At 38.1% G+C, this 23676-nt stretch overlaps 1 pseudogene; it reads left to right on the forward strand.

Annotated features, from left to right (window-relative positions):
• The first annotated feature begins 13629 nt into the window (after positions 1-13629).
• On the forward strand, positions 13630-15834 carry LOC128070295 (40S ribosomal protein S6-like; annotated as a pseudogene).
• Positions 15835-23676: the final 7842 nt, after the last annotated feature.

Here is a 23676-nt window from a genome sequence, read left to right on the forward strand (position 1 = left end):
ATGGACATCACCAGATGGTCAACACTGAAATCAGACTTATTATATTCTTTGCAGCCAAAGATGGAGAAGCTCTATCCAGTCTGCAAAAACAAGACAGGGAGCTGACAGTGCACAGACCATGAACTCCTTATTGCTAAATTCAGACTTAAATTGAAGACAGTAGGGAAAACCACTAGACCATTCAGGTATGACCTAAATAAAATCCCTTATGGTTACACAGTGGAAGTGAGAAATATATTTAAGGGACTAGATCTGATAGATAGAGGGCCTGATGAATTATAGACGGAGGTTCATGACCTTGTTCAAGAGACAGGGATCAAGAACAACCCCATGGCAAAGAAATGCAAAAAAGCAAAAGGCTGTCTGAGGAGGTCTTACAAATAGCTGTGAAAAGAAGAGAAGTGAAAAGCAAAGGAGAAAAGGAAAGATATAAGCATCTGAATGCAGAGTTCCAAAGAATAGTGAGGAGAGATAAGAAAGCCTTCCTCAGAGATCAATGCAAAGAAATAGAGCAAAATAACAGAATGGGAAAGACTAGAGATCTCTTCACGAAAATTAGAGATACCAAGGGAATATTTCATGCAAAGATGGGCTCGGTAAAGGACAGAAATGGTATGGATCTAACAGAAGCAGAAGATATTAAGAAGAGGTGGCAAGAATACACAGAAGAACTGTACAAAAAAGAGCTTCATGACCCAGATAATCACGATGGTGGGGTGATCACTCATCTAGAGCTAGACTTCCTGGAATGTGAAGTCAAGTTGGCCTTAGAAAGCATCACTAAGGACAAAGCTAGTGGAGGTGATGGAATTCCAGTGAAGCTATTTCAAATCCTGAAAGATGATGCTGTGAAAGTGCTCCACTCAATATGCCAGCAAATTTGGAAAACTCAGCAGTGGCCACAGGACTGGAAAAGGTCCACTTTCATTCCAATCCCAAAGAAAGGCAATGCCAAAGAATGTTCAAACTACGGCATAATTGCACTCATCTGACATGCTATTAAAGTAATGATCAAAATTCTCCAAGCCAGGCTTCAGCAATACGTGAACTGTGAACTTCCAGATACTCAAGCTGGTTTTAGAAAAGGCAGGGGAACCAGACATCAAATTGCCAACATCTGCTAGATCATGGAAAAAGCAAGAGAGTTCCAGAAAAACATCTACTTCTGCTTTATTGACTATGCCAAAGCCTTTGACTGTGTGGATCACAGTAAACTGTGGAAGATTCTAAGAGAGATGGGAATATTAGACCACCTGAACTGCCTCTTGAGAAATCTATATGCACGTCAGGAAGCAACAGTTAGACCTGGACATGGAACAACAGACTGGTTCCAAATAGGAAAAGGAGTACATCATGGCTGTATATGGTCATCCTGCTTATTTAACTTATATGCAGAGTACATCATGAGAAACGATGGCTGGAAGAAGCACAAGCTGGAATCAAGATTGCCAGGAGAAATCTCAATAACTTCAGATATGCAGATGACACCACCCTTATGGCAGAAAGTGAAGAGAAACTAAAAAGCCTCTTGATGAAAGTGAAAGAGGAGAGCGAAAAAGTTGGCTTAAAGCTCAACATTCAGAAAACGAAGATCATGGCATCTGGTCACATCACTTCATGGGAAATAGATGGGGAAACAGTGGAAACAGTGTCAGACTTCATTTTTCTGGGCTCCAAAATCATGGCAGATGATGATTGCAGCCATGAAATTAAAAGCCATTTATTCCTTGGAAGGAAGGTTTTGACTAACCTAAATAGCATAATCAAACACAGAGACATTACTTTGCTAACAAATTTCCATCTAGTCAAGGCTATGGTTTTTCCAGTGGTCTGGTATGGATGTGAGAGTTGGACTGTGAAGAATGCTGAGCACCGAAGAATTGATGCTTTTGAACTGTGGTGTTGGAGAAGACTCTTGAGAGTCCCTTGGACTGCAAGGACGTCCAACCAGTCCCTCCTAAAGGAGATCAGTCCTGTGTGTTCACTGGAAGGACTGATGCTAAAGCTGAAACTCCAATACTTTGGCCACCTCATGTGAAGAGTTGACTCATTGGAAAAGACCCTGATGCTGGCAGGGATTGGGGGCAGGAAGAGAAGGGGACAACAGAGGATTAGTTGGCTGGATGGCATCACTGACTCAATGCACATGAGTTTGAGTGAACTCTGGGAGTTGGTGATGGATAGCGAGGCCTGGCATGCTGTGATTCATCAGTCCCAAAGAGTCGGACATGACTGAGTGACTGAACTGAACTGAACATAAATGACACTGCGCACATAGACATAAGATTTTTTCCCTTGTGGCAGCTCTACCCCAGTGAGAGTTGACTGAAAAGGTGCCCTAGCTGCTTGGCTTGCAGGGACCCTGGCAGCACCAAGTGTGCAGGGACATGGATTACCTCCATCACTGAAGTTATGGCCTTATCAGAGTGTTTTTTCTAAGCCTCTTGTAGCTGGCGATCAGAAGGCTTCTTCGGCCATTCTTTCTCTGTAGCTCTGCGTGTTCAGGCACTTGGAGGGCTCCCTTGCCTGGGGTCCTTCTCTGTTGTGTAGCATGTCAGGCACATTGAGGCGCTCCCCTGGCTGGAGTCCTAATCTGTTCACTGGCACATCAGACACTTTAAGGGGCACCCTGGGTGGGGGCCTACTCTGTAGTTCAGTGGGTCAGGCATGAATGGCAAGCCTCTATATTGTTCAGTTGCCAGTGCTGGCATGTTGGGAGAGAGATGGTGATGGCTCCACTCCCTACACATGACTCGGCAGTATTGCTCTTTTTCCTTGGCTGCCTGGCTTTCCTCCACTGGCATTTCCTACCACAATCACCTCCCTCACATCCCTTCAACCTGTCTCCACAGTCAACATCCGCCCTTACCCTGGGATTGCTCCACAATCCCTAAACTTCAGCTCCCAACCTCTGTGCCTTCCAGGGGGCCTGTGTCCCCGTCTAGGGTATGTATGGCTGTGGCAAGGACTGTCTGATTCTCATTCCATTTAGGCTGCTACAGATCAGCTGTTTCACTTTCAGCCTTAAATATTTGTCCTCTGACTCAGACAATTGCCCCAATGTGGGGGATTGGACCCTGGCTTCAGTTCCCCCACTCACTGAGGGCAGGTCCAGTCCTACTAACACTCCTGTTTTCTCCCCCTAGTTCTTTTGTCCTACCGAGTTTTGCATGGTTCTAACCAGTATTTTCTGATGGTCTGTGTGGTTCTAAACATTCTTTTCTGATGGTCAGGTACTCCTGTTTGCTTTCAGCTGGTGTTCTTCATGCACTTCTGTGTCTGAAAGTGTATTCCTAGTGTATAGGTGGAGAGGTGTAGTCCACATCCACCTACTCTTCCACCATCTTGTTCTCCCCTTTTATGTTATTTTTGACTTCCCTAACACAGGCATAATTCAAGTAACATAAAGGAGAAGATGTCCGATGTCCAAGTAGAACTGGAAGAAAGGTAACTGGGGCTTTAGTGGACCATTGCTTGAAATTATTTGATGAATCTGCCAGTCTTTACAATTTTCCTCCAAGCTCACAATTCCTGAGATTTTCTTTGTAAACTCAATTGCCAAAATGCAGAATTGATTAATCAACACACAATTTAAACTGGTTAGGAAAGTATAACTCTATGACAACAAATGAAAAATGGTTCCCAGAAGGGGAATCTAATAATAGTTCATCTATGTAGTCTAACTTCTGTCTGAGAATACCAATTAGAATACACACACTTGCCAATTTGTTTCATGATTAGATTTTTCAATACCCTACCAGATATCCTAAATTTCATTTTTGTGTGCTGAGGTTTTCTAAATATTAATTTTCATACTAACACAAAATATATCTGTAAAATGGCAATTTGTTTCTATGAGAGATTTGAGAAATAGACTATAGGTGTGATTCTGCAAGGGGTTTTCAGGTAAGAAAGAAGTCTAAACTGTTTAAGCCCCAGTAACTACCTGGGCATTTTCTAGAGTTGTATCAGTGAAGTTCACTATAGTAGAATTTCATCACATTGTCTACTGCCATTTTAAGATGAAAAATAAACAAACAAAGCAAATGATATAAGTTTAAACAAACAACAGCCTGCAGACAGAGATTTCTATACAGGAATAATTCTAACAAAGGAATTGATGCTGACCTATGTTTTATTAGATATCTCAATTTGCTATAGATTTGTAACAGCAAACAGCAATTCACTAAGACAATTTTTATGATAGTGCTCTCACCTATTAAATACACCATTGCAAAGCATCTTGACTTAAAACCTAAGGCACATGCAAAGAAGTTATGTTATAAAAAACTGAGAATCATTAGTATTGTTGCTATATCTCTGTTATTATAATAACTCTTAAAACCTTAATTGGAACGTGCCGTTTTTGGTATGTTGTGTAAGAAGTTTGGAAGTCACCACTCCATCCTAACAACAAATAAAAAGTTGAAAAAAATGGAAAATCAACAACTCTTATTAACTCAGTAAGAAAAGTAAGATTACCAGACAAGCCACTGCCTTCCCCTTCAAATTGGAGAGAATGACAGGCAAATACATAGAATCACAACTTAACAAAGCAGAAACTCTCAAGCTAGTAAAACTTCCACTACAATCAGGGCCAGGATGGGGAAAACTGGATTTTAATTGATAAATTTCTGGAGACTTAGTGAATAAGCATGAGGGTTAAAATCTCTAAGAGTGTCAGGCCACCAAGGGCCCCAACTTTTGTGAGTTTTATCTCCTAGAACTCTACCAAATTCTCACAGTAAATACTGAAGGAAAATCTCCTACCAGCACAGGGAGGGGAAGAGGAACCATTCTGAAATATGACAGAGCACTCTGTTCTTCTTAAGATCTGCTCTCAGGAAATAACATTTTATTTCCAAATTCCAGCCCACTCTAGATCCTCAAGGGGAAGAAAGGAAATACCCAGCTCCAGCTCACCCTAGATACACTGTTCCACTTAACAAAACAGAAAACTAAGACTGAGACTTAATCAAAGGACTATACATTGCTTCCCCCCACCTCACACCTTACCACTACATTATTAGAGGTCAATTTACAATAGTTCCTTTTATTCAGCATGTAGTTCAACTACTAAAAAAAAAGAAAGAAAAAGAAATACTGAGAGGCAAAAAATACAGTTCTATTGTATTTTTGACATAACAAGTATCAGAACCAGACTCAGATATGACAGAGATTTTCAAATTGTCAAACCAGGAATTTACAACAACTACAATTAATATGCTAAGGACTTAATGGATAAAGTAGACTGAATGTAAGTACATATGGGTAATGTAATCAGAGAAATGGAAATTCTAAGATAGAACCAAACAAAATGCAGATTAAAAAATGCATTATAGAAATGAAGAGTGACTTTGACGAATTTATCAGTAGACTGGAAATGGTGGAGGAAACAATCTCAGCATGAGAATCTCAGTAGAAACTGCTCTAATTCTCTATTCAGTTACTGTTAGAATCAAATCACACAGTTTACCAATAAACTGCAATAAATGCCGGAATCCTGAAAACTGTACATGTTGTAAAAGGAAAAAGACATAACTGGACATGTTTAGGCAGGTAAAATTATCTATAAGCATATACAGGCATACGTCATTTTATTGTACTTTATTGTGCTTCACAGATACCACTTTTTTATTTTTTAGAAATTAAAGTTTAGTGACAACTCTGCATCAAGCAATTCTATTGGTGCCATTTTCCCAACAGCATTTATTTATTTCATGTCTGTGTCACATTTTGATAACACTTAAATGTTTCAAACTTTTTCATTATTATTATATTTGTTATCATGATCTGTGATCAGTGATCTTTGATGCTACTACTATGAATTACTGAAGGCTCTAGTTTTTAAGCAATAATGCTACTGTGCACTTAATAGACTACTGCTGCTGCTGCTAAGTCACTTTAGTCATGTTCAACTCTGTGTGACCCCATAGACGGCAGCCCACCAGGTTCCCCCCATCCCTGGGATTCTCCAGGCAATAACACTGGAGTGGGTTGCCATTTCCTTCTCCAGTGCATGAAAGTGAAAAGTGAAAGGGAAGTCACTCAGTCATGTCCAACTCTTCGCGACCCCATGGACTGCAGCCTACCAGGCTCCTCCATGCATGAGATTTTCCAGGCAAGAGTACTGGAGTGGGGTGCCATTGCCTTCTCTGTAATAGACTACAGAATAGTATAGATATAACTACACTGAGAAATCAAAGACAGAATAGAATAAATATAACTATACTGAGAAATCAAAAAAGTTGAATAATTCACTTTATCATGATACCTGGTTTTTTGCAATGGTTTACAGTGGAAACAGTGACAGACTTTGATTTTTTTTTGCTCCAAAATCACTGCAGATGGTGACTGCAGTCATGAAATTAAAATATGCTTGCTCCTTAGAAGAAAAGTTATGACCAAACTAAACAGCATATTAAAACGTAGAGACACTATGTGCCAACAAAGGTCCGTCTAAGTCAAAGCTACGGTCTTTTCAGTAGTCGTGTGTGAATGTGAGAGTTGGACCATAAAGAAAGTTGAGCACCAAAGAATTGATGGTTTTGAACTTGGCATTGGAGAAGATGCTTGAGAGTCCCTTCGACTGCAAGGAGATCCAACCAGTCAGTCCTAAGGGAAATTCATTGGAAGAACTGATGCTGAAGCTGAAACTCCAATACTTTGGCAAAACCTGATGTGAAGAACTGACTCATTGGAAAAGACCCTGATGCTGGAAAAGATTGAAGGCTGGAGAAGGGGGCGACAGAGGATGAGATGGTTAGATGGCATCACTGATTCAATGGACATGAGTTTGAGTAAATTCTGGGAGTTGGTGATAGACAGGGAGGCCTGGCATGCTGCAGTCCATAGGGTCACAAAGAGTCAGACATGACTGAGTGACTAAACTGAACTGACTGAACTGGAACCCAACCACAGTATCTCCTAGTATGCCAATATAAGAAAAGTTGCCTCTGGTTAGTGGAATATTAGGGATTATGGATGATACTTTATGATCTGCTGGATCATAGATAAAGCAAGACAGTTCCAGAAAAACATCTACTTCTGCTTTATTGACTATGCCTAAGCCTTTGACACCCACTCCAGTGTTCTTGCCTGGAGAATCCGAAGGACAGGGGAGCCTGGTGGGCTGCCGTCTATGGGGTTGCACAGAGTTGGACACGACTGAAGCAACTTAGCAGAAGCCTTTGACAGTGTGTATCACAATAAACTGTGGAAAATTCTTCAAGAGATGGGATTACCAGACAACCTTACCTGCCTCCTGAGAAATCTGTATGCAGGTCAAGAAGCAACAGTTAGAACCGGACATGGAACAATAGACTGGCTCCAAATTGGGAAAGGAGTATGTCAAGGCTGTCTATTGTCACTCTGCTTATTTAACTGATGTGCACAGTACATCATGCGAAATGCCAGGCTCTATGAAGCACAATATGGAATCAAGATTACCAGGAGAAACATCAATAACATCAGATATGCAGATGATACCACCCTTTATGGCAGCAAGTGAAGAGGAACTAAAGATTGTCTTGATTAAAGTAAAAGAGGAGAGTGAAAAAGCTGGCTTAAAATTCAACATTCAAAAAACAAAGATCATGGCATCTGGTCCCATTACTTCATGGTAAATCGATGGGGAAACAGTGAGAGATTTTATTTTCTTGGGCTCCAAAATCTCTGTGGATGATGACTGCAGCCATGAAATTAAAAGACGCTTGCTCCTTGGAAGAAAAGCTATGACCAACCTAGACAGCATATTAAAAACCAGAGACATTCCATTGCCAACAGAGGTCCATCTTGTCAAAGCTCTGTTTTTTCCAGCAGTCATGCATGGATGTGAGATTTGGATGCTAAAAAAGGCTGAGAGCCACGGAATTGATGCTTTTGAACTGTGGTGTTGAAGAAGACTCTTGAGAGTTCCTTGGACTGAAAGGAGATCCAACCAGTCAATCCTGAAGGAAATCAGTCCTGAATATTCATTGGAAGGACTGATGCTAAAGCTGAAGCTCCAATACTTTGGTCACCTGATGGGAAGAACTGACTCATTGGAAAAGACCCAGATGCTGGGTAAGACTGAAGGTAGGAATGGTAGGGGCCAACAGAGGATGAGATGGTTGGATGGCATTACCGACTCAATGGACATGAGTTTGTGCAAACTCAGGGAGTTCTTGCTAGACAGGGAAGCCTGGCATGCTGCAGTCCATGGGGTTGCCAAGAGTTGGACAGGACTGAGCGACTGAACTGATCTGAATGGATAATTCTTACTTTCTTATTTTTTCCTCGCCATGTTTTCTTAATACACAACAAATGTTACTTGTATGTTATTATATACATTAAAATGTTCATTAAAGTTATATGCATATTGGCAGAACTAAGTTCCAACTAATGACCTTAAAAGAAGCATTATTTTTAGAAAACTTTTTTTCCAGACGAATCCAGCTGGAAGGTACAGTCTGTATCCATTCAAAACTAAAACATCTTCAATAATGAAAAAATCTTGTAAAGAAATATATTTTATTAAGTGGCACCTTCTCTGAATTTAAGCTAATGTTGTGTTGTGGTATGTGACTATCAGACACAAAGCTAGAGAGTATTCAGTGGAGCTCTGCTTGGGAACACAAACAACTGAATTCCCATACTTCATATGAAGATTACTTCACAGTTATTATATACCTAACTTTCAAAATACACCATCTTGAAAAATATTGTTTTATATTTTTATCTCCTACACTTCTATGCAATTAAGCCATCTTCCTTATAGGTAATTAGCATCTACAATACCATATTTTCCAGGTATGCAAGCTGATTAAAAAAAAAAAATTGGAAAGGATTGGTACTAACAGTTTAAGAAATTAGTGAGATTCACAGTTAGTGTCAAGCAGTCTTAAAGCAGGTAGTGATTTAGTGACAAGCAATAGATTCAAAGAGTTTGTCAGGGATTGTGTAATAGGAATACTAAAATTATCAACTGATATCAGCTTTGTTCCTCTCTATTTTTTTTTCTTTTCTTTTTTTAGCCATGCTATGTGACTTATGGAATCTTAGTACCCCAATCAGAGACTGAACCCAGGCACTCAGCAGTGAAAGCTCAGAGTTCTAACCACTAAAATGCCAGAGAGTTCCCTCCTCTCCATTTCTTGTCTCTCCTTTTATCCTCCCTCCAGCCTGCCTGAGGCCAGGGAATAACATACCATATAAATCCTTAAGCTGAATCTATAACTATTCTAAGTTGATTCAATTCAAACTGAATCTCCCCCTAATTTTTGGTGTATCTTTATATTTTATTAAGGAGAAATATATGTCCTCTCTGATGAAAGAGGTTATTTTACATACCGAAACTATTTTTTCTCATTATAACTGTATACAAGTTATTCAGGCATTCCATTCATATCATATATAAACATTCTTTAATGCATCACTGAAAGTCATGGTTTAGTGTACTTGTCAGAGGTAGAATTATTTTCAATTTACACAAATTTGTAATTTTCATGGAGTTTTACCATTTTGCAAGGCTGTGTAGAGCTCCCCTGGTGGCTCAGATGGTAAAGAATCTTCCTGCAATGCAGGAGACTTGGGTTCAATCCCTGGGTTGGAGGACCCCTTGGAGAAGGGAATGGCTACCCACTCCAGTATTCTTATCTGGAGAATTCCATGGACAGAGGAGCCTGGTGGTTTATAGTCCATGGAGTAACAAAAAGTCATGCATGACTGAGTGACTTAACACTTTCACTTTGACTTTTCATGGCCACTCTAACAAAGCAGAAGCAAATTGGTGACATAAAATATCTTTGATTTAGTGCTGGATGTTGTCTTTTTCAGAGAATAAGCAAATGCATTATAATTAACTGCAAGATTAAAAAAACCCAACTTTATCAACTATCTGCATTTTAGAATGTAGAAAATTACTTCATTCAAGGACAGAATTAAAAGGAATATGACCACAAGGTACCCGGATCACAAACTGAGTTATATATGATTTTATTTATAATTGACATGAAAGATACTTGAATGTTTGAAAATTGCATCAGACATGCTCTACATTCTATTATTTCACTAAGATATAAAAACTCAAACCCATAAGGACTTCTGATTTCTAGTCTGGAATGTAAATATCTTTGAAGTCATTGCTGTATCTTCACAAAAATAAAAATCTGAACACACTGAAAACTCAACAAGTCTTCTTAGATCCATCATAAAAACAAGGTCACAGGGCAAACTGCTGCCCCCAAATATTGAAAGACTAACAACTGGATAAAAAGAATCAAAGCTTTTCAAAAATATCACCTTCATTATAAGCAGAAACCTTCCTGGGAACCAATAATGGAGTAGAAAAACAGACTATAACTGAATTGCTGGAGAGTCATTGTGGATATGCATAAAAGTTTAAAACTCTGGGGGAGAGGGTCTAGTAATACAGAGCTCCTCACATTTTTGTGAGTTTTACCAACAGGAGCCCTACTGGGTTCTTATAGTGAATATCAAAGAAAAAAAAATTTATGCTTCAATCAGGGGAAGGGAAAAAGGAACCTTTTTAAAACAGACCACAGCATTTAGCTCTTGCTGTTGTTCAATCACTCATTTGAGTCTGACTCTTTGCAACCCCATGGACTGCCGAATGCCAGGCCTCCCTGTCCCTCACCATCTTCCAAAGTTTGCCCAAGTTCATGTCATCATCAGTGATGCAATCCAGCCATCTCATCCTCTGACACTGTCTTCTCCTTCTACCCTCAATCTTTCCCAGCATCAGGGACTTTTCAACGAGTTGGATGTTCTCATTAGATGACCAAAATACTGGAGCTTTTGCATCAGTCCTTCCAACGAGTACTCAGTTTATTTCCCTTGACATTGACTGGTTTGATCTTCTTGCTGTCCAGGGGACTTTCAGGAGTCATCTCCAGCACCACAGTTCTAAGGTATCAAATCTTTGGTGTTCTGCCTTCCTTACCGTCTATCTCTCACTATCGTACATGACCACTTGGAAGACCGTAGTCTTGGCTATATGGACCTTTGTTGGCAGAGTAATGTTTCTGCTTTTCGTCACACTGTCTGGGTTTCTTATACCTTTCCTGCCAAGACTGAACTCAAGAAAAAAATATTTACTATACTAACATCTTACCTATTGGAGTTTTGATCAGACTCTAAACTATTTGTGTGTGTGTGTGTGTGTGTGTGTGTGTGTGTGTGTGTGTGTGTGTGTGAGTCATTCAGTCTGTTCAACTCTTTGTGACCCCTTGGACTGTAGCCCACCAGGCTCCTTTGTCTATGGAATTCTCCAGGCAAGAATACTGAATTGGATTGTCATTCCCTTCTCCAGGGGCTCTTCCAAACCCAAGGATCAAACCCAGGTCTCCCACATTGTAGGCAGATCCTTTATTGTCTGATCCACCAGGGAAGCCCCTAAACTACTTGGGGAAGTGAAATAGCTTTCTCCAGCATGCTCTATCTTCCAGGTGGGGATGAGAATTTCCAGAAACCATGAGCTATTCTGTCCCACTAAAGGTGGAGAAAAACACTAAGAATTACCTACAAAGGTCACAGGCTCAGCAAAGCTAAGGCCTAATCATAGCAATATGAATGCTTCCTTTTCCCCTGATTTTAGTTGTATCACTAAATCACTAAAGACGTATTTGCCAGAGCTCCCTTCACCCAGTACATCATGTCTAACTTTCAACAAAAAAATTACAAGACACACTAACAGGTAAAAAAAAAAAAAAGTTTAAAGAGACAGAACAAGCATCAGAACCAGACTTAGACATGGCAAAGTTATTAAAATTATCATACGGAGAATTTAAAACAACTATGTTTAATTTGCTAAGTGTTCTAATGGAAAAAGTAGGCAACATGCAAGAATAGATGAATAACATGGAGAAATGAAAATGCTAACAAAGATTCAAAAACAAAGGCAAGAGATCAAAAACACTGTAACAGAAATGAACAATGCCTTTGATGGCCTCATTAGTAGACTGAGGAAAGAACCTCTGAGCTTGAGTATATGTCAATAGATACTTCCAAAACCTGAAAAAACAAAACAAAACAAAAAGATGAAAAATAATATCCAAGAACCACTGGACAATTACAAAGGTGTAACATATGTGTAATGGGAATACACATATTCTGAAGAAATAATGACTGAGAATAGTCAAATATTAATGTCAAACATTAAACCACAGATCCAGAAATCTCAGAGAACACCGATTAGGATAAATTCCCAAACAAACAACGCTTCACCTAGCCATATCATATTCAAATTGCATAAAATCTAAGAAAAGGAAAAACTCTTTAGAGGAGACAAAAAAAAAAAAAACCAGTTTACCTATAGAGGAGTGAATAAAAGAATTATATCCAACTTCTTAGAAAATATGCAAGCAAGAAGAGAGTATTTAAAACCTTCAGAGGGAGAAAGCATGCTAACCTAGAATTTTTATCTCATGAAATTATCCTTCAAAAGTGAAAGATAAATAAAGACTTTCAAGCAAAAAAAGTTGGGGAATTTGTTACAAGAAATGTTAAGAAAATTTCTTCAGAGAGAAGGAAAATGATGGAGTCAGAAGCTTGAGTCTATATAAAGAAAGGAAGAGTATTGGAGAGGGAATGAGTAGAAGTAAAATATAAACTTTTATTTTTATTACTCAAAATTGATCTAAGAGAACAGTTTTCTGAAAATAATAATAGCAAAATGTGTAGAATATATATAGCTAGTATATAAGTGAAATTGATAACAGCAAAGATATAAAAGAATAGAGAGATTAGGACTATTTTGTTATTATAAGATACTAGCACTAACCAGTGATATGGTATAATGTCATTTGAAAGTGGACTTGAATTAATTTCGGATGCATATATACATTGCAAACACTAAGGCAACTGTAAAAATGTTTAAAAATATAATTGAACTTAGATAAGACAGAAAACAAAATCATATAAAATGCTCAATTGAAAGACAAAAAACCAAAAAAAAAAAAATGAACAAAGAAAGGGGGAATAAATAGAAAACCATAACAAATATAGTAGGTATCAATCAAGATATATGAGTAACAACTTTAAATGTCAATGGTTTTAAATACACCAATTAAAAGAGACTGTCAGAGTAAATCAAAACACAAGACCCAATGGGTTGTCTATAGGAAACACTAGTGTACAGGTACATACAAAATAAAAGAGAAAGCTATACTAAATTTACACTAATCAAAAGAAAGCTGAAGTAGCTATAATAATTTCAGGTGGAGTTGAATTCAGAGCAAGGAGTTATGTAATGATAAAAGGTTAGTTCCCCAAGAGGACATAACAATTTTTAAAGTGTATGTACCTAACATCACAGCATCAAAACACATTAGGCAAAAAAATTATATAAGTGCAAAGATAAAGAGAAGAATTCAATAGTATTTAGAGCCTTTAACATCCTTTTATCCAAAAACTATAGTTCAAGCACCAATGAAATCAACAAGGACTTAAACTCAACAGCACCATCAATCAACCATATATAATACCTATAAACTACTGCACCCAAATATAGCAAATTACACATTCTTCTGAAGCTCACATGGAACATTCATTAACATAGACCACTTTTGAGATAATGAAACAGACATTAACAAATTTAAAAGAGCTCTTTTTCATGGCACTTGGGAGGCTGTCAGCCACTTCAGAATGAAGCTGAACATCTCTTTCCCGGCCACTGGCTGCCAGGAGTTCATTGAAGTGGATGATGAATGAAAACTTCGTACCTTCTACGAGAAGTGTATGGCCACAGAAGTTGCTGCTGACGCTCTGGGTGAAGAATGGAAGGGTTATGTGGTCCGAATCAGTGGCGGGAATGATAAGCAGGGTTTCCCCATGAAGCAGGGTGTCTTGACCCATGGCCGAGCTCACCTGCTACTGAGTAAGGGGCATTCCTGTTACAGAAAAAGGAGGACTGGAGAGAGAAAGCACAAATCTGTACAGGGTTGCATTGTGGATGCCAATCTGAGTCTTCTCAATTTGGTCATCGTGAAAAAAGGGGAGAAGGATATTCCTGGACTCACTAAGACTACAGTGCCTCATTGCGTGGGTCCCAAAAGAGCTAGCAAAATCCGTAAATTTTTCAATCTCTCTAAAGAAGATGATTTCTGCCAGTATGTTATGCAAAAGCCCCTAAACAAAGACAGTAAGCCAGTTGAGCTATTTCAAATCCTGAAAGACGATGCTATGAAAGTGCTACACTCAATATGCCAGCAAATTTGGAAAACTCAGCAGTGGCCACAGGACTGGAAAAGGTCCATTTTCATTCCAATCCCAAAGAAAGGCAACGCCAAAGAATGCTCAAACTACCACACAATTGCATTCATCTCACATGCTAGTAAAGGAATGCTCAAAATTCTCCAAGCCAGGCTTCAGCAATACATGAACCATGAACTTCCAGATGTTCAAGCTGGTTTTAGAAAAGACAGAGGGAGCAGAGATCAAATTGCCAACATCTGCTGGATCATCGAAAAAGCAAGACAGTTCCAGATAATCATCTGTTTCTACTTTATTGACTATGCCAATGCCTTTGACTGTGTGGATCACTATCAACTGTGGAAAATTCTGAAAGAGGTGGGAATAGCAGATCACCTGACCTGCCTCTTGAGAAACCTATATGCACGTCAGGAAGCAACAGCTTGAATTGGACATGGAACAACAGACTGGTTCCAAATAGGAAAAGGAGTATGTCAAGGCTGTATATTGTCACCCCGCTTATTTAACTTATATGTAGAGTACATCATGAGAAACGCTGGGCTGGAAGCAGCACAAGCTGGAATCAAGATTGCTGGGAGAAATATCAATAACCTCAGATATGCAGATGACACCATCCTTATGGCAGAAAGTGAAGAGGAACTAAAAAGCCTCTTGATGAAAGTGAAATAGGAGAGTGAAAAAGTTCGCTTAAAGCTCAACTTTCAGAAAATGAAGATCATGGCATCTGGTCCCATCACTTCATGTGAAATAGATGGGGAAACAGTGGAAACAGTGTCAGATTTTATTTTCCTGGGCTCCAAAATCACTGCAGATGGTGAATGCAGCCATGAAATTTAAAGATGCTTACTCCTTGAAAGAAAAGTTATGACCAACCTAGAGAGCATATTGAAAAGCAGAGACATTACTTTGACAACAAAGGTCCATCTAGTCAAGGCTATGGTTTTTCCAGTAGTCATGTATGGATGTGAGAGTTGGACTGTGAAGCAAGCTGAGCGCTGAAGAACTGATGCTTTTATACTGTAGTGCTGGAGAAGACTCTTGAGAGTCCCTTGGACTGCAAGGAGATCCAACCAGTGCATTCTAAAGGAGATCAGTCCTGGGTGTTCTTTGGAAGAAGTAATGCTAAAACTGAAACTCCAGTACTTTGGCCATCTCATGCAAAGAGTTGACTCACTGGAAAACACTCTGATGCTGGGAGGGATTGGGGGCAGGAGGAGAAGGGGACGATAGAGGATGAGATGGCTGGATTGCATCACTGACTCGATGGATGTGAGTCTGAGTGAACTTTGCGAGTTGTTGGTGGACAGGGAGGCCTGGTGTGCTGCAATTCATGGGGTCTCAAACAGTCAGACATGACTGAACGACTGAACTGAACTGAAGAAACCTAGGACTAAGGCACCCAAGATTCAGCGTCTCGTGACTCCCTGAGTTCTGCAACACAAATGGCGGCGTATTGCTCTGAAGAAACAGTGTACTAAGAAAAATAAAGAAGAAGCTGCAGAATATGCTAAACTTTTGGCCAAAAGAATGAAGGAACCCAAAGAAAAATGGCAGGAACAGATTGCCAAGGGACGGAGGCTGTCCTCTATGAGAGCTTCTACTTCTGCATCCAGTCAAAAATAATATGTTGTAAAAGTAACAAATAAATAAGATCAGACATCATGAAAAAATTTAAGAGAATAAAAATCATGCAATGTCTGCTCTCAGACAATCATGGAATTAAGTTGGGACTCAATAACAGAAAGATATTTGAAAAATTCAAAAATGTTTGGAGATTTAACAGCATACTTCTAAGTAATGCTCTGGATAAAATTGGAAATTTCCTCCCAAATTTTTTTAAATTTCTTTAACTAAATGAAAATGAAAGTATTTATCAAAATTTGTGCAATGCAGTGAAAGCAATGATTAGAGGAAAAGTTAGAGCTAAGAAAAGTGTATGTATGTATATATATATATGTGTGTGTGTGTGGTAAGCAGAAGAAAACAATAAAAACTAGAGCAGAAATCATAAAATTTAAAACAAAAATAATAGAGAAATCAACAAAACCAAAACCTGGTTCCCTGAAAAGATCAATAAATTTGCTAAGACTCTAGATGAGCCAACTCAAACGAGAGAAAGAGGAAACAAATTACTCATATCAGAAATGAAAGATGAGGCATCATTACAGATCTCATTACCACTAAAAGGATAATAAAGCATTAATAGAAAAATTTTATGGCAATAAATTTGATAATCTAGATGAAATGGACCAAATTCTTGAGAAATACAATCTGCAAAAACTTACACAGGAAGGAAGAAAAATATAAATAGGATTATATTTATTAAAGAAATTGAGGCAATATTTAATAAGTTTCCAAAAGAGAAAGCACCAGGCCCAGATGGATTCATTGGTGTTGGTGAATTCTGCCAAATAACTGCAGAAAAATATATCAATTCTCTACAGTATTTTCCAGAATGTAAAAGTAGAGAGAATACTTCTTAACTCAATCTATGAGGCCAGCATTATCTAATACCAAAGTCACACAAAGCATCAGAAGAAAACTATAGACCAGCACCTTTCATGAACATACATGCAAACATTTTTTACAATATATTAACAAGCTGAATCTAACAATGTATAAAAAATAATATACACCACAGTCAACAGGATTCAAATCAAGTATGTAAGGATGGTATGAATGTTATCCATCACATTAACAAATGAAAGAAGGAAATTATATAATCATATCAAAACATGCAGGAAAGGCATTAGACTCCAAAACAAATTCATGATGGAAGTCTCAGTAGACTATGAATAGAGAAAGCATTTCTTAACTTGATGAAGAATACAGATTTTAAAAAATCCTACTGCAAGATAAGAGGCTTGAAGCTTTTCCCCTAAGTGCAGGAGCATGACAAAGATTTATCTTCCTACGTTGCCTTTTCAACATCATACTGGAAGACCAACATAATGCAATAAGAGAAGAAAAATGAAATAAAAACTAGACTGATTGGGAAGGAAGAAATACAACTATATTTGTTCACAAAAGACATGATTATCTATACAGAAGACATGAAAGAATTGGGAAAAGCATCTCCTGACAATAAATGAATTTAACAAGCTTATAGGATGTAAGGTTAATGTACAGCTGTCACTTGTTTTCTTATACACTGGAAATTAACAAGAGAAATTTTAAATTAAAGACAAAATATCTCTTATATTAAAGACTCCAAATAATGGAATTGGTATAAATCTAATAAAAAAAACCTATAAAAGAAAACACCTGGAATTAATAAACAATTACAGCAAAGTTGAGGACACAAAGTTAATATACAAAAGTCAATAACTCCTATATACAGTAATTCTTCTACATACGAATAAGTTCCATTCTGAGTGCATGTTTGTTAAGTCAAATTTGTTCCTGAGTCTAACAATGTTAGCCTAAGTACCCAACTAACACAACTGGCTACACAGTACTGTACTGTACTGTAATAGGATTATAATACTTTGCACAAAAATAATGTATAAAAAACACAAACACAAAAAATAAACATTTTTAATCTTACAGTACAGTACCTTGAAAAGTACAGTAGTATAGTACAACAGCTGGCATACAGGGTTTGGTATTAAGTGAATGGGCAAGAAGAATTACTGACTGGAGGATGGAGAGAGTGGAGTATGGTAGAGCTGAAGGTCGTGAGCAATAAGAGATGGAGGGCAAGCTGCAATTTCATGCCTGATTTTTATGACACAAGTTCTTATTCCTTGCTGGAATCAATTCTATCTACCCTCTTGTAAAAATGATCCAGTGATGTCTGAGTAATAGCTCTGGTGTTTTGTTTTTTTTTTTTCTCATCATAGATGACATAGTAACAGTGGACTGCATTTTGAATGGCTACTGGAACCTTTGTGTACCATTCTACATTCAGGTTGCCTGCCTCAAAAACTAACATTGCCTATTCAAATTAAGACAACCCCCTTGCCATTTAGTGCATTGTGATTCTCCTCAGTTTTTCAGTTACTTCTTTTTCCTCTTGTCTCTCTTCGTCCTTTCTCTGGGATTCCAACTACATCAGGTCTTCATTAGTAAGGTCTTCTTTGTGTTGCACAGCAACAGTACTGTACAGTAAAGTACACACAAAAACACAACCACTTGTAAAGTATATGTGCATGTGACAATGTACACCAGATACATGAACTAACTTATGTGAATGGACATGCAAGTACATGTTCTCATCTTTCAAAGTTGGCACCCTGAAGGTTCATATGTAGGGAACTTACTATACCAACAATGAACAAGTGAAATCTGAAATTTAAAACACAATGTCATTAAATTATCATTTAATGATAATGAACTTCTTGGATACAAAAAATTAAAAGAATTCAGCAATATTAAAGCTCCCTTAAAAGAAATGTTGAAAAGTATTTTCTAATGGAAAAGAATTCGGAACGGGAAAATCCCAGAAGTAAAGGGAAACATAGAAAGGATTTAAGATCACTTAAATAAGCCAGTATGTGAGATTAAAAAGTGAAAAACTGTAAAAAGTAACAATAACTACCATAATCAGTTAACAGATAAGCATGAAGATGTAAAATATGACATCAAAAATAAAATGTAGAGGAGGGAAATAAAAATAAAAATCTTTTAAAATGTGTTTGAACTTACATGACTATCAGCTTTAAATCAAGTAGATACAATTTCAGGTCAATATATATGAACCCCACTGTAACCATAAATTTAAAAAAAAAACCTACTGGTAGTTTATTATTACACAAAAAGCATCAAGAAAGGAATCTAAGCATACTAGAAAACAAAATCATCAGATTATAAGAAAAACAGAAAGAAGAATAAATGGAATTACTACAAAAACACCTGGAAAACAAATAACACAATGACAATAACTATTGATACATAGCTCTCAATAATTACTTTAAACATCAGTGGACTAAATGCTCTGATAAAAAGGCTTCCCCGGTGGCACAGCAGTAAAGAATTGGCCTGCCAATGCAGGATACACAGGGGATGTGGGTTCAATCCCTAGGTCAGGAATATCTCCTGGAGTAGGAAATGGCAAACCACTCCAGTATTCTTGCCTGGAAAATTCCATGGACAGAGGAGCCTGGCATGCTACAGTCCATGGGGTTGTGTGCACACACACACACACACACACACACACACACACGCATACAAATGCTCTGATAAAAAAGCATAGGGGAAATATTATACTAGGAGAGGATCAGCCAAGATGGGAAAGTAGAAAAACCATAAGCTCCGCTCACAAGCACACCAGAATCACAAACATTTGTAAAACAGCCATCAATGAAAAAGACTGGAACTTACCACAAAAGATCATCCACAACAAAGACACAAAGGAACCACAACAAGACAGGAAGGAGGAGCAGATTTGTGATATAATCAAATCCCATATCCTAGGATGGTTAACTCAAAACTTGAGAATAATCATTTTGTAGAGGTACCTCCACAGTACTGAGAGTTCTAAGGGGGATTTCCAGGGGTCCTGCCCCAGGAAGACAAACCCTCAGAGCATTTGGTTTTGAAAACCAGTGGGATTTACATCAGGAATTCTTAGACAACTAGGGGAAATAAGAGACTTCACTCTGAAAGGGCACCCACAAAAACCTCACATGTTTCAGGACAAGGGCAAAAGCAGTAATATTATAGGAGCCTGGGCTAGACATTACTGCTGGTCTTAGAGAGTCCCCAGAGAGGAAGGGAGCAGATGCAACTCAGCTAGGGGACAAAAGACACTGACAGCAGCCATACTTAGGAGTTTCCTCTACTGAATGGACACAGGAGGAGGCTAGTGGCCTTATGGTATCCTCTCCCTAGTTAATTAGCAATACGACCTCACCCCACCCAACAGGTTGTATTTGTCAACAGTAGAATACATCAGGCCTAACAACAAACTGTGCAGGAACGCAGCCCTACCCATGAGCAGATACTCTGCTTAAAGATTTCCTGAGCCAATAGCTGCTTCTAGATATATTTCTATGTATGTCTAGTCAGCGCTGCCCAGCAGAGCACCAGGACCCAGCTCCACCCATGAGTGGGAAGCCATCAACTGTGCCTTCCAGGAAGCCTACTTTAATTTCTAGATTAGGCTCATCCACACGGGGCAGACACCAGAGGCAAGAAAACCACAATCCCACAGCCTGCAAGACCCAGCCTGCCCACAGCAAACCAGGCCTTATCCAGGGAAAAGCTGGGTTCTGGCTCTGCCCACTAGTCGCCAACATAATATTTGTGACACCCTGGACCATGTAACCAGTTGTGTCAGGAACTGTCTCCCCTCTACAAGTAATGTGACACCAACACTGGGATTCCTGAACTTCTCAGACAAACAAAACCTGAAAGTCCTGGTTCTGCTTACCAGTAGTAGAACAATAAGCCCAGGATCTGGATTCAACTACCAGTAGGAGGGCACCAGTGCCAGAGTCTTCTGGACCCTGACTCCACCCATAAATTAGCCAGAACTAGCCCCAGAGACCTCGGGGGTTCTTCAGTCAGCCTCCATGTGATGAGGCTCTGCCAACCAACACCCAGCAGCCTCTGCACAAGGCAAGGATAGGAAATTAACTAGACTAGAGGCCCACCGAGCCTACCAGACCACCCACAGTTGGCCCATCAGAGCAGAAGGATGCATGCAGCCCTCATAGGGGTAACTCTAGAGCATGTAATGTGAAAAATGAAAATGGATTGCATTTCTGGGACAAATAGGATGTCTCCTACCAAAGGCCACTTCTTCAAGGTTAGGAGAAATAACTAACATACAAAAATACAAACAGCAACTCAGGCAAAACAAGGCAGCAGAGGAACATGTTTCATATTAAAGAACAAGACAAAATCTCAGAATAAGAGCTAAATGAAGTGGAGACAGGAAATCTACCAGAGAGTAAGTTCAGGATAATAACTGTAAAGATGACAGAGAAATTGCAAGAAGAATGAACATACAAAGCAAGAAGTTGTAAGTTTTTAACAAAGAGGAAATATAATGAACACAAAACAGAGATGAAGAATACAATAACTGAAATGAAAAAATACATTAGTAGGAATCAACAACAGACTAAATGAAGCAGAGGAATGGAGCAGTAGGCTGGAAGAGATAGTAGTAGAAATCACTGAAGCTGAACAGAAAATGAAAAAAGAAACAAAAGAAATGAAGACAGCTTAAAAGACCTCTGGGAAAACATCATGTACACCAATATTCTCATTACAGGAATCCTAGAATGAGGAGAGAGAGAGAAAGGGAATAACAATATATTTGAAAATGTAATAGCTAAAAATTTCCTGAACATGGGGAAGGAAACAGTCATCCAGATCCAGGAAGCTCAGAGAGTACCATACAGAATGAAATCAAAGAGGAATACACCAACACACTGTAATTAAAATGATAAGAAAAAAAAAAGATAAAGAGAGGATACTAAAAAGCAGAAAGCAATAAATAACAAACAAGGAAACTTCCATAAGGCTATCAGCTGATTTTCAGCAAAAGCTCTACAGGCCAGAAAGAAAAGGTATGAGATTTTTTTTCCTTAATACATATATTACATTGAAGTACAGTTGACTTATAATGTTTCAGGCACACAGCAAGGTGATTCAGCTACACATATACACATATATTATTTTGAGATTATTTTCCATTGTAAGTTATTATAAGATATTGACTATAGTTCCCTGTGCTTTATAGTAAACCTCTCTTGCTTATTGCATATCTATTTAATCAGAAATCTAGCATTCTATTCATACTAAGTCAAACAAGTAGAATCAAAATGTAGTAACTTCTGCAGTTAGGCAAAAATTCATAAGCTTTCTAAAATATATATTACACATACTATATATATATATATATATATATGTGTGTGTGTGTGTGTGTGTGTGTGTTTATGCAAAAGCTTTTCTAATACACTTAATAAAGACGTGAGAAAGAACATCCAAAAAAAAGAAGAGATGGAGAAATTGGGAAACATAAACTACTGAATATGACATAGAAAAAGTGAAACAAGCTAGATAAAAGCAAAAGATCATCATAGAGTTCAGTTGTTTTTAAACATGACTGCTCATTAGAAACATATCTGGAACTTTGGGGGAAAAAAGCAGTACCTGGGCATTTGTATTTTCAAAAACTTTTAAGATAATTATGATATGCACTTGGATTTTAAGAAGTGATTACACGTTTTGTTTTTTAAATGGTAGTTTTGCTGATCTAGATTTCTATTATTTTTCTGTTGATCAAACATGATACAATGGTATGAAGTGAGTAACAGTTACATAATCATAACAGGAAAAGATGTTCATCATTTTTCATAATCAATAGCCAGAAAATAATAAAAGATAATTATAATCACAAGCCATAACGGGAACATGATTAATCTAAAATATAAAATAATTACATACAATACTGGGGGTCAAACAGAGTAATGTTGCAAATGGAAGTGCATACATGTACATGTTTTCATATGCCCAGCCAGTATATGTTTTTTTTGGTTGGTGCATTTAATCCATTTACATTTGAGGTAATCATCAATGTGTATGATCCTGTTACCATTTTCTTTACTGTTTTGGGTTTATTTTCTGTAGGTCTTTTCCTTGCATTTCCTGCCTAAAGAAGCTCCTTTAGCATTTGTTGTAAAGCTGTTTTGGTGGTGCTGAATTCTCTTAACTTTTGTTTGTCTGAAAAGCTTTTGATTTCTCCATCAAATCTGAATGAGAGTCTTGCTGGGTAGACTATTCTTGGTTGTAAGTTCTTCCCTTTCCTCACTTTAAATATATTGTGCCATTCCCTTTTGACTTGCAGAGTTTCTGTTGAGAAATCAGATGATAACCAGATGCAAGATGATTTGTATGTTATTTGTTGTTTCTCACTTGTTGCTTTTAATATTTTATCTTTGCCTTTAATTTTTGTTAGTTTGACTACTATGTGTTTTGGTGTGTTCCTCCTTCAGGATATACCTAAGTATATCCTGACTGAGACTGCTTCCTGGACTTGTTGACTATTTCCTTGCCCATGTTAGAGAAGTTTTCAGCTATCTCTTTAAATATTTTCGTGGCTCCTTTCTCTCTCTCATCTCATTCTGGGACACTTATTCTGCAAATGTTGGTGCATTTAACGTTGGATCAGAGGTATCTTATGTTGTCTTCATTTCTTTTCATTCTTTTTTTTCTATATCCTGTCCTCTGGCAGTGATTACCACCATTCTGGCCTCCAGGTCACTTACGTGTTCTGGCTCAGTTATTCTGCTATTGATTCATTCTAGTGTACTGTTCATCTCTGTTTATTTGTTCTTTAGTTCTTCTAGGTCTTTGGTAAACATTCCTTGCATCTTCTCCATTCTGTTTCAAGATCCTGGCTCATCTTAACTATCATTATTCTGAATTTTTTTCTGAAAGGTTGTCTATTTCTACTTCATTTAGTTCTTTTTCTGGGGTTTTATATTGTCTCTTCACCTAGGACATAACTCTCTG

This window comes from Budorcas taxicolor, chromosome X (assembly GCF_023091745.1).
Source record: "Budorcas taxicolor isolate Tak-1 chromosome X, Takin1.1, whole genome shotgun sequence".
Classification (NCBI taxonomy): domain Eukaryota; kingdom Metazoa; phylum Chordata; class Mammalia; order Artiodactyla; family Bovidae; genus Budorcas; species Budorcas taxicolor.